We start from the raw sequence: 12,920 nt of genomic DNA on the forward strand, positions 1-12,920 counted from the left end.
ATTCATCAGAATTGACACCAATGCATGCTCAATAGAGAAGGGACTAGCCCAGCACCTGAAATTGAAGTTGCTGATGGCGCTTCATATCAGGGTGGGTGCAGAAACTGTGGCAGTGACATCATCATACAAGAAGTAGTGAAAAACAAAATAAAGCAGTTATAGTAGTGATGGAATGATAGGGGCTTTTTAAATAAAGTATATTAGAAAAAGATTAGATTATGACATTAATTAGATCGTGATTTAGGCTTAAAATACATTTTAATTTCGGATCACCACTTTAACTTCTCAGAACTTTTTCTAGCTCTACACCTCTCATCTCCTCCAAGTCCCTCCAAGGTTTTTTTTTTTCCCTTTGGAAATTAAACACAGCCTAACTTCTTTCTGCAGGTCTCATTGAGATCATGTAACAGGAACTGATGTTTCACCATAACATTGTCAAAGTGTTTATACGAAGGTGTATTAATATAAATACTCATATATCCATTTGGCCATAACAAGTTAGCAATGTTTACTACCTAATGACTGAATATTTAATAGGAAAGAGCAAGTCTAACTCGTCTTTTATAAATTCATGGGGAATGTATACTAAATATTGCTAGCTCGCGGGATAATTGTAAAATATTGCAACGTCGTTACGCTTTGTTATGTTTAACTTAGTCAAAATAATCGCTGCCGGGAAGATAGCAATAAAATCCAGCACCCTCATCTTGGAATGAGAACCATGACCTTGAGGGGAAAAAAAAAAGTGGTACCGTCTATCCTTTACGTTTTACTTCTGTCTGGAAGCAGCGCAACTGAATGAGCATCAACAAAGCCAAAGCACCTTAGTTAATTAAATTAGTGCTGGATGATAAATGGCCTTGTGTGCTATTTGTTTGGAGTGTCAATGTGCTAAGCCATTTAGGTGACTGTAACGGATGATGTCCACTAAGTGTTGTGAGCCTACATTGGCTGTCACTGTTGATAGTCTATGCAATTTCCCACTCGTTTTTTTTTTTTTCCCTTTATTACGATGCTCAACTTAATGAGGTTAAAAGTTTTTGCTGTGTAACAAATTGTTCCAGCAATTCGGTGGAAAAGTTTCTACCTGGTAATTAATATCTGCTATTATCGTCATTTTATATTAGTCCTGGCTCTCCACTGCGCCACCATTAGAGACATATGAAACGCAACTTCCTTGGAATTTCTAATTGAATTGCTGGCATAAGCAGCGAGTCATTTTAAAAGGCGCGTGTATCTGAACTATACCCACAGGCTTAAATTTCATCTTTCCATAATTACACAACATTACTTTCTTTCATATCAAGTGATTGCCTAATACATAAATAATACTTAATTCTATTAGGCTCGGGCGCTTTGTCCTAGATTATCAAAAGGTTGGATGTAACAGAACTGATAAAGTGCATCTTATGTTACCGCCTAATGGATCGGCGAATCATTCTTTCCAGATATCACTCAGCATAATATAAATAATTGTAGCATGTTAACATCTGTCGTTCACAAACGATCCTATAACACCATTCGAAAGCTCACTCTTTCAAATTTACATTTTAATACCTATGAATTGACTTAAAAAATGTTTACCAGTTACTTAAAGGACATTTACACGGAATGTAAATCATTAAATATTCTTATTAGCCATCTATAAAAGTACGGAAAGTGAAAGCCGATAAGACATAATCCCGCTACTTTCCTAGCAGGTAACGACTCCAGTTGGTGATTTTAAAGGGAACCTGTCAGAAGGTTTAAACGGGTTGTCCCATAAATTTTAATCAATAGATCCTGGAATAAAAATAACTTCCAGAATTGGATGTTAAAAAAAATGTTCCTGGGGCTGAAATAATTCTATAATTTAAAAATGTTCCTCTGCTGTGTAGTGTGAAAAGGTTGCATCTGATGTGCAGGAACACTGTCCTGGCCTGGGGAGGAACAAAAGAGTATATAGAGTAGACAGCATGAAATCACAGCTGCTTCTTTCTGCGAAGTTAATTTTTTTTTGCATATTTTATCACAGGAGTGAGTGTTTTTGTCTCCAGCTCTCTTAGCTCATCATAAATCAAGATGGTGACATATGAGTTCAGCGGCAGCCAGAGCTTCTACCTCAATGACTTGATTTATAATGAGCCTAGGGGACTGGAGATGTGGCAGAAACATTCGCTCCTGTGATAAAACAGGCAGCGCAATTTTTTACATTGCAGAAAACAGAATCTGTAATAACATGCTGTCCTGTCTGTATACTCTGTTTAGCTTTCTTCCCTGGCCAGAAGATGTGGTATATGAAGACCATGCTCCTGCACGGTTAGAAATAGCCATTACACAGAATATTGCAGGGGCACATTTATAAGATTGCCTCAGCACGGGAACATTTTTTAACACATCAATTTATGAAACGTATTATAATTCCAGGATCGATTGAATAAAATGTGCCTTGTTTATTGGGCAAACCCTTTAAGAATTCCAAACTGTCACTGTTTGAATCAGTGCAAAGACTTTTAAAAGTGTCCTTTGGCATAATGGAAATAGGATTTTGTTAAGAAGGCATTTTGATCAGTGCTTCCAGTTTTCTCGCTGTTGTCATCAAATTTGAGATTCTGGGAAGTAGAATCTAGCGATGGGCGAGTAGCATTATTGCTCGGGTCTCCCCGAGCATGCTCGGGTGATCTCAGAGCATTTTGGCTTACTCGGAGATTTAGTCGTCTCAGCTGCATGGTTTGCGACTCGTAGACAGGCTGAATACATGTGGGAATTCCCTAACAAACAGGTAATCCTCACATGTATTCAGCCTGTCTAGCAGTCGCATATCATGCAGCTGAGGCGACGAAAACTAAATCTCTGAGCACATCCAAATACTCGGAGATCACCCGAGCGTGCTATGGGAGACCCGGGCAACGAGTTAACTCACTCATCACTGGTGGAATCAAAATGGCCATGCTATAAACCCACCCAGTCCAATGCAAGCCAGGCTGAAGTCATATGAATACAATGCTGTGTTGTGTTTCTATTCGTCATCTCATAGGCTTGTGTGCAGGACACTGGTAAAGGAGAAATATTAGCCAAGAGCCAATTATCAGAAGAGAAAAAGAATTGGAAACCAAAAGCCTCACAGATGTGGACTAAGCCATATTGGGTGGGGTCAGGGTGTGGCTAGTGCGACCTTTCTCCAGAGTGTCTCCACCTTTCTGACTACAGTAAGGTAAGTATCACTCCATGCACACATCTAATGGATGAAAGCCCACTGGATTGTTAAATCAGAGAAATAAGATGAGAAACGTTAATAAGCCCTTCATGCAGATCGATATATGATTTTAAAAACGGCAATAAAGAATGTGAAGATTTACAGAAAGGGATCATCTGACTTTTACTAGCGATGGATGCTCAGAATTATGTCACTCGAAAAAAAGTTTAAAACTTGTGACTACTTTTTTACAAAAACAGGTCAACTTCAGTCCCTAGGCTATGCCGGGTATTGCAACTAGAATGATTGATGCTGAGCTGCAGTCCCACACTTTGTAATAAACAAGGGTGTTTTTGCTTTCGGAAGAAAGAAGACGTGTGTAATGCAAATGTGAATATTCGGAATCCCATGTAAATTTGACTGTGCCCTGTTTAGTGGCAGTTACTGATCAGTATTAGTAATTTTTGCCAAAATTATAGAGGTTTGTAGATTAAATACATGCAAATACAGTAAATACTTTAGTATAATGGAGAGTTATTTGCAGTATATAAGGCATGCCCATAATCGAAGCCAGTCAGAAAATATATATTGAAAACACTTTAGCAGAATGTACTGATAGTTCGAAAGAAATATTGCGCTCTACATATCGCCTATTCAAGGTAAAACCCTTCAAAAGCCATATTCTGAACATAATCATATAAACTATGGGACAAATATTCTTTTGACACTAGTTATTTACTATGACCGTTGACTACTACAAAACACATCCACTGTGTACGGGTGAAACCGAGTTTGTGAAATAAGACATAGTAAAATGTGAACATTTAACCTTGTGAAAAATACAACATCACAAAAGAATAGATCATCGCAGAAAAGAGCCATTACATATGTTCTCACGTAAAATAAAACTGTAAACTGGACTGTAGGGCAACAATTAATCTACAACAATCTTTGTTCTTAGCCTGCAAACTGATATGCTATTATTTTAATTTTTTTTCATCTTAGCACAGTTTTTTTCTACATGACTATGATCAGTTATTAATTTAAAAAAATATATATTCTTACCTCTATATTATAAAGAATTTCTGTTGCAATATATTACCACCAGATTTTTATATATTTTTGATATCTTCTTCATGACACTCTTATTTCCAGGGCAATAATTGCATCAATTCAGGGTTGAACATATCATTGATGCGACTTGTGTAGCCCCGCAGGGGCCCAAAGGGTAAGGGGACCCATTTCCATTTCCAAAGCAGATGGAATTGTGTATTATGATGAGCTATTGGACTATAAAGGCCCATATATTATTCTTGCACAGGGATCCTGTATTGCCTGTGTCCACCACTGTGTCACTTATTTGCGCATTACCTTTCCCTATACAAATGTCAATTTGCAGGTGGAAACAAATCAGCTCCTCCCAGGCAGGAGAAATATTAAAGATGGCAGTTGGAGACAAAACATCATGTTCTAAACTAAAATATAAAAAAGTGATTTATATTTTCTCTCTTCATCTTCTCATCAATACCAGTGCCCTGTTAGTATTATATACGGAAAGTCATTGGCATCAATTTGTATCATGACTGTAGTCTCCCATTAAGGAAAGTTTTCATTATTTATAATATACAAAATTGTGTGACCGCTTTAGGCATGTGTGTAAGAAATCTGAAAAGTAATAATACTTACCTAAATCAAATCAATAATTGGTGTGATCATCCTTAAATGGACTGGGTGATGTAACCACTGTGTTGTGATCAGAGGAAAGTCTGGATGGGAGTGACTAGGTGCCTCACCAAATCCGACCCTGGATGCTCGGTGGTTGACGATGCCATGAACCGAGGAGGGATGAGGGAGGTGAGACCAGGTTCTACACCGGGACTGACCTCGGGTGAATGGCAGCTGACCCCAAAAGGACAGGAAGCAGGAAGGGCCAGGAATGGTAGACTTGACAAGTACTGGCTGGCACAGCTGGTGTAGTGACTAGCATGACAGATACACAGGCAGACAGGTACTGATGGGCACGACTAGTATACAGACAGGCACGGCTGATAGACAGACAGGCGGGCACGGCTAATGTAAAGGACAGGTATACTGTGATACAAGCACTGGGACCTGAGAACTAGCAAGTGTGTATAAGAAACAGACTAACAACTTTGCACAATCACCTTCATGCAGGTGATGCCTTCCAGACATTGGCTGAGGACACATTAGGTGCGGCACCTTTAAGAAGGGGGAGCATAAGTGTGATCTAAGCACAGTGTCCAGGAATCTTGGCACTGTGCACATACCCCGAGCAGCAGCAGAGCAGAAAAGAGAAGGAGGACCAGTGGTGAGTTAGTCGGCGTCCCTCCTGGAGTAGAGGGGCAGCGTGCAGGGACGCCAGCGCTACACAATGCCTTCAAGACCGCAAGACAGTATTAACTCTTCCAAGTACACTTTACACAGTTATTAAAGGAACTCAGCAAGGAGGTTGTTCCAAATACCTTCAAGTTCTTCTGTGGATGCAGTCTTACGCAAACCATTCTGTGTCTTCATGTACTCCCAGACAGATTCAATAATGTTGAGGTCAGGTCTCTGTGGAAGTCATATCATCACTTCCAGATTTTTTGTTCTTTACAGTGAAAATAGTTTTCAGTGACATTATCTGTATGTTTGGAGTTGTTGTCTTGCTGCAGAATACATTTGAAGCCAAGAAGACACCTCACTGATGGCATTACATGATGGAAAATTATCTGCCTGTCATTTTCAGCAAGAAATTGGCAATGTTGAAGATCATGGGTGAAACGGTTTACCAAGGCGTGATCAGAGAAGTCTGGTGAGAAGTGATCTCCATGGATGGAGAATAGATTTGCAACTTTCTTTGCATAACAATTCAAATGCTGATTTCTCCGGAGGAATGGACTTGCCATGTAAAGAGTATTGCATGACTTGTCTTTGAAAGAGCCGAATGCACATATAAATAGTTTTGGGGGTGAAATCCTGCTGACAAATCCCTCTTAAGGCTACTTTCACACTTGCGTCGTTTGGGCTACGTCGCAATGCGTAGTTTTGGAGAAAAAACGATTCCTGCAAAGTTGAGTTTTTTCTCCATAGACTTGCATTAGCGACGCATTGCGACGTATGGCCACACGTCGCATCCGTCGAGTGACGGATGCGTCATGTTTTTGGCGGACGCGACGCACAAAAAAACGTTCAATGTAACGTTTTTTTGTGCGACGTGTCCGCCATTTTCGACCGCGCATGCGCGGCCGAAACTTCTCCCCCTCCTCCCCGCTCATCGCAATGGGCAGTGAATGGGATTGTAAAACTGCATCCGCTGCCCACGTTGTGCTAAATTTAGCACAACAACCATCGGTACGTCGGGCCGACGGTTTGCGACAGCCACGTACCGACGCAAATGTGAAAGTAGCCAAAGAAATATATTTATTGCTGTCCAACCAGAGCTGGTTACCTCAGTTAGCTAGTTCAGCAAAATATACATTATATTAAATCTAAAACATTCTTCATTTCTCAAATATGGTAAGAAAAAGTAAAATGTCATGAAATTTGCTCTGTCCCTTAAATCCAGGCCAGTAACTGCTTTCAAGTGCCAAATGTACTAAAATTTTATTATGGAACCAAATAACTAATTTTGATTATATGGCTGCATGAAATTCACGTTTCCAGTAAAATTAGTGCTGTAACTAAAAGATTTTCTGTGGCGTAAAATGGGACATTTGTGAGGCATAATTGTAAAGCAACACTATTCACATTGATGTGATGATTTCAGAAATTCTTTCAGAACTCTCTAATTTATGTTGAATGTTTAAACTTCAGGGAGTATTAGAAACTGGACACTAAAGCTCTATCATAATGGTAATGATTTCAGTGCTAATAATCATGTCTACCAAACACAGATTTACACAACTAGTGTCATATAACTAAGCTTGCATATATAACGCAAATATCTACTGGTAGATTAATTCATCAGCTGATTTATACATACATACCTCAATGAAAAAACAAAATGACCACTCACTGCAGAGAAGTAACACTTTGGTCTACATAACTTCCCCATATATAGTGTTTTTCTATGGAAGAAGTTTGACAGATAAGTCTGGTCAGATGCTCCTACGTCCATTGTGTGATCAGTAGAGATGGGCGAACCCAAACAGTAAAGTTCGGGATCTGTACCAAACACCTACTGTTTGGGCACAGACACTGAACATGGACTTCTCCAGGAAGTCTGTGTTACTGTATGGGTTGGCACCCAGCAAATTGGATATTTTCCACACTGTCATCTGCATGACAGTGCTGGAGACATCAGGGGCTCTGATCGGCGGTAAGATCATTATCACCTGTCAGAGCGCTGCGCTTCCCACGCTGCCAGATAACAATGTGAGCTAGCAGCTGTAACCAGAGGTAAAAAGTTTACTTCTGGTCATAGGCTTTGGCTGATGAGAGAGTATTACTCCCATCAGCCTATGCCTGCTGTCACTGATAACAGCGAGAGCAAGTGCAGGCCTGCCGTCGTCCCTTGTGAAAAAAAAAGAAAATAGTAAACAACAGTAATACCGTAATGCCCATTCCATTAAAACCTGGTTTCCTGTAAAAACGAACATATTCCTCAGCTGTTTGATGTTCTGAACCATGCCGTAATCCATGTCTGCGATAAGTGGTTTGTAACCTGGATGATGTCAAGATGCGACTGTCTAGGCTGAAGAAAATGAGCTGCTGTGAGTGCAGCATCTGTGACTAGCAGTTACGTCATTGAGGTTACCGCAGATCACTGAGGGGATGTTCCCACCTCACTTCAGTTCGAGCAGAGCTAATGAAATTAGGTGACCTCAGTGAGATCACAGTGCAGCGCTAAGCTCAGTAAGTTCACCACAGTTCACAGGGAGAAATTACGGTGAACTGTGGTGAACTCACTGACCTCAGCACTGCACCATGAGACTTTTTCTCACGCTGCTAGCGTTGATCTCACTGAAGTCTCAGCAGTTCATCAGCCTGGTTCACAACAAAGTGTGGGAATGCAGCCTCAGTGATGTGCGGTATCATCGATGACATCAGCGCTATTCACTGATGCGGCACTCGAAGCAACTCATTCTCCCATGGTTTTCAGCCTGGATAGTCACATCGTCACACCGTCTAGTTTGAAAATCATTTATCGCAGACATGAATTATGGCATAGGACAGAATGTTGGTCAGGTGAGTAGAGTTGAGCGACCTTGACCTTTTTAGAGTCGAGCCGGGTTTTGCGAAACCCGACTATGTCCAAAGTCGGGTCGAGTGAAATCGGCCGATTATGACGTAAAGTCGGGATCGACCGAAACACGAAACCCAATGCAAGTCAATGGGGCAGCATAGTCGGCAGTGAGTGGGGGCCAGGAAAACACCTAGAGTGGCCATTTTAATGTCAAAACCATCCATTCTTCTTAATGAAGCTTGTCAAGCGTAATTTACCTTATAATAATTGGAAGGCATTTGAAATTGGGGGTCATTTGGCTAAAGTTGTGGGGGGTAGGGCTGGTTCAAGTAATTAGTGGGCCCAGGAAATCTGGACCACGTCACGGCAGTGGAGCAGGGAGAGGTAAGTATTTCAACTTTGCAAGTGCTGTGAACCTGAGCAAGCAGGGGGGGCCCACTCGTTGGCATTGGCACTGGCACAGGGCCCCTCAAAGTACAGCGGTGTGTTTGCACGGCGGGGGCGCCTCCCACCGGCAGCAACACTTTTGCGTACTATGAGAGGCCCTGTGCCAGTGACGTCGCCAACTAGTATTCCTCCCCCCACCTGATGAAGGAACCTGCACTTTCATCTGCACCTTCCTCTTTGTCCCCGTGTAAGGTGGTATGGTATGCGGGAAGAGCAACCTGACTTTCAGCAGGGTCACAATGTTGTTGTGTAGCGTGCACGGGGAATGTTGCGTTATGGGTCAATGTACCAGCAGACTCATCTATCACTGGCTGGGCAATGGGCACGATGAAGTGGAAACACAGATATAGGCCCAAAGAAGAAAGTGGGCTAAATGCAGTTCAAAATTGGTAACACAGGAATAACCAGGGGGCATTGCAGTGGAGGACAACTGGAATGAGAGGCTGACACAGAGAGTAGGGCCAAATCAGTAAGTAGTCGAAATGCAGTTCAAAATTGGCAACCGTAGTAAACAGGCGGCACAGCTTTGTTCAGTGGAGGAGAACAGCAAGGAGTGGCAGACACCGATAGTAGGCCCCAACCCAACTAGTAGGCCAAATGCAGTCTAACATTAACAACTACTTAACGAGAGGCTGAAAATGGTATTTCAGGACAGGAAACCAGGAGAACAGCAAGGAGTGGCAGACACCGATAGTAGGCCCCAAACCAACTAGTACGCCAAATGCAGTTGTTCCATTTAACCACAATTTAATGAGAGCCTGAAGATAGAAGCTCAGGAAAGGCAACCTGGGGAACACCTTGGAGTGTAACACACCATCTCTCTCCACCCCATACCCATTTTGTAGGCCTAATGCTGTGTACTTTTCTACAACTACTAAACGAGAGTCGGAAGACCGAAGCAATGGCAAGGAAACCTGGGGAACACCTTGGAGTGTAACACACCATCTCTCTCCACCCCATACCCAATTTGTAGGCCTAATGCAGCCTACTTTCCGACACCTACTAAACGAGAGCATGAAGATCGAAGCTCAGGAAAGGCAACCTGGGGAACACCTTGGAGTGTAACACACCATCTCTCTCCACCCCATACCCATTTTTTAGGCCTAATGCAGTGTACTTTTCTACAACTACTAAACGAGAGTCGGAAGACCGAAGCAATGGCAAGGAAACCTGGGGAACACCTTGGAGTGTAACACACCATCTCTCTCCACCCCATTCCCCATTTTTTAGGCCTAATGCAGCCTACTTTCCGACACCTACTAAACGAGAGCATGAAGATCGAAGCTCAGGAAAGGCAACCTGGGGAACACCTTGGAGTGTAACACACCATCTCTCTCCACCCCATACCCATTTTGTAGGCCTAATGCTGTGTACTTTTCTACAACTACTAAACGAGAGTCGGAAGACCGAAGCAATGGCAAGGAAACCTGGGGAACACCTTGGAGTGTAACACACCATCTCTCTCCACCCCATACCCAATTTGTAGGCCTAATGCAGCCTACTTTCCGACACCTACTAAACGAGAGCATGAAGATCGAAGCTCAGGAAAGGCAACCTGGGGAACACCTTGGAGTGTAACACACCATCTCTCTCCACCCCATACCCATTTTGTAGGCCTAATGCTGTGTACTTTTCTACAACTACTAAACGAGAGTCGGAAGACCGAAGCAATGGCAAGGAAACCTGGGGAACACCTTGGAGTGTAACACACCATCTCTCTCCACCCCATACCCAATTTGTAGGCCTAATGCAGCCTACTTTCCGACACCTACTAAACGAGAGCATGAAGATCGAAGCTCAGGAAAGGCAACCTGGTGAAAACCTTGGAGTGTAACACAACCTGTCTCTACACCCCATACCAAATTTGTAGGCCTAATGCAGCGTAGTTTCCACCAACTACTAAACGAGAGCCGGAAGATCGAAGCTCATGAAAGGCAACCCGGGGAACACCTTGGAGTGTAACACAACCTCTCTCTACACCACGAAAGGGCTGATTCTTAGGAAGGAAGGCTGTTGTAAATAAGCATTGCGCGTCCGAGGGTGATTATATTCTTATTCGGTATCTACTCACCCTCGGACGCGCCATGCTTCTTGATTTGTAATTAATGTTTATTTGCAATGTGCTTTTGACTTACTCAATTATTTTTTTAATTATTGATTTTATTAAATTAATAGTTTAACATCTTATTGGAAATAATTTAAAGGAGACGCGACAGGACAACACTCGGTGGATGCCATATCTGTGTTAACAACTCCAAAAAACTTTCAGTTAACTTCTTGCAGGAGAAAGAAATTGTAGCTGTTGGACCTTTGTAGTACAGTTCCAGATATTTGTTGTGTGTTTGTTTTGATTGTTAAAATGTCTGCATTTGAGATCTCAACACGATCTTATTTTTTATAATCAAATTAATTTTTTAAATATTTTATTAGGTTGGTTCAAGGGGTACACGGGCCGCAGTAAACAGGTCAGTGGAGGCCTAGTGGAAGGAGGGACCGCAGATGCGCCACTGTTTCACCCATACACAATTAGTAGGCCTAATGCAGCGTAGTTTCCAACAGCTACTAAACGAGAGCCGGAAGATCGAAGCTCAGGAAAGGCAACCTGGGGAACACCTTGGAGTGTAACACAACCTCTCTCTACACCACGGAAGGGCTGATTCTTAGGAAGGAAGGCTGTTGTAAATAAGCATTGCGCGTCCGAGGGTGATTATATTCTTATTCGGTATCTACTCACCCTCGGACGCGCCATGCTTCTTGATTTGTAATTAATGTTTATTTGCAATGTGCTTTTGACTTACTCAATTATTTTTTTAATTATTGATTTTATTAAATTAATAGTTTAACATCTTATTGGAAATAATTTAAAGGAGACGCGACAGGACAACACTCGGTGGATGCCATATCTGTGTTAACAACTCCAAAAAACTTTCAGTTAACTTCTTGCAGGAGAAAGAAATTGTAGCTGTTGGACCTTTGTAGTACAGTTCCAGATATTTGTTGTGTGTTTGTTTTGATTGTTAAAATGTCTGCATTTGAGATCTCAACACGATCTTATTTTTTATAATCAAATTAATTTTTTAAATATTTTATTAGGTTGGTTCAAGGGGTACACGGGCCGCAGTAGACAGGTCAGTGGAGGCCTAGTGGAAGGAGGGACCGCAGATGCGCCACTGTTTCACCCATACACAATTAGTAGGCCTAATGCAGCGTAGTTTCCAACAGCTACTAAACGAGAGCCGGAAGATCGAAGCTCAGGAAAGGCAACCTGGGGAACACCTTGGAGTGTAACACAACCTCTCTCTACACCACGGAAGGGCTGATTCTTAGGAAGGAAGGCTGTTGTAAATAAACATTGCGCGTCCGAGGGTGATTATATTCTTATTCGGTATCTACTCACCCTCGGACGCGCCATGCTTCTTGATTTGTAATTAATGTTTATTTGCAATGTGCTTTTGACTTACTCAATTATTTTTTTAATTATTGATTTTATTAAATTAATAGTTTAACATCTTATTGGAAATAATTTAAAGGAGACGCGACAGGACAACACTCGGTGGATGCCATATCTGTGTTAACAACTCCAAAAAACTTTCAGTTAACTTCTTGCAGGAGAAAGAAATTGTAGCTGTTGGACCTTTGTAGTACAGTTCCAGATATTTGTTGTGTGTTTGTTTTGATTGTTAAAATGTCTGCATTTGAGATCTCAACACGATCTTATTTTTTATAATCAAATTATTTTTTTTTATATTTAATGATGTTGGTTCAAGGGGTACACGGGCAGCAATAGACAGGTCAGTGGAGGCCTAGTGGAAGGAGTGACGGCAGACAGGCATCAAAGGCCTAACATTGGGCTGGCTGTAGGCAAGTTAAAATTGGTTCCAGGGGAACACGGCCATCAGTGGCCTGGTCAGTGTAGTTGTAGTTGAAAGAACGGGACGCAGACAGGCTTCGAAGGCCTAACATAATAACATAGGGCTGGCTGTAGGCAAGTTAAAATTGGTTCCAAGGGAACACGGCCATCAGTGGCCTGGTCAGTGTAGTTGTAGTTGAAAGAACGGGACGCAGACAGGCTTCGAAGGCCTAACATAACAAACTTGGGCTGGCTGTAGG

The 12,920-nt window shown here is 41.9% G+C and overlaps 1 protein-coding gene across 1 annotated transcript in view; it reads right to left on the reverse strand.

Moving 5' to 3' along the window:
* DPP6 (dipeptidyl peptidase like 6) overlaps window positions 1-12,920 on the reverse strand; it is a 1,887,605-nt gene that overhangs the window by 1,808,481 nt on the left and 66,204 nt on the right. The window lies entirely within an intron of this gene.

This window comes from Ranitomeya imitator, chromosome 6, assembly GCF_032444005.1.
Source record: "Ranitomeya imitator isolate aRanImi1 chromosome 6, aRanImi1.pri, whole genome shotgun sequence".
Taxonomy (NCBI): domain Eukaryota; kingdom Metazoa; phylum Chordata; class Amphibia; order Anura; family Dendrobatidae; genus Ranitomeya; species Ranitomeya imitator.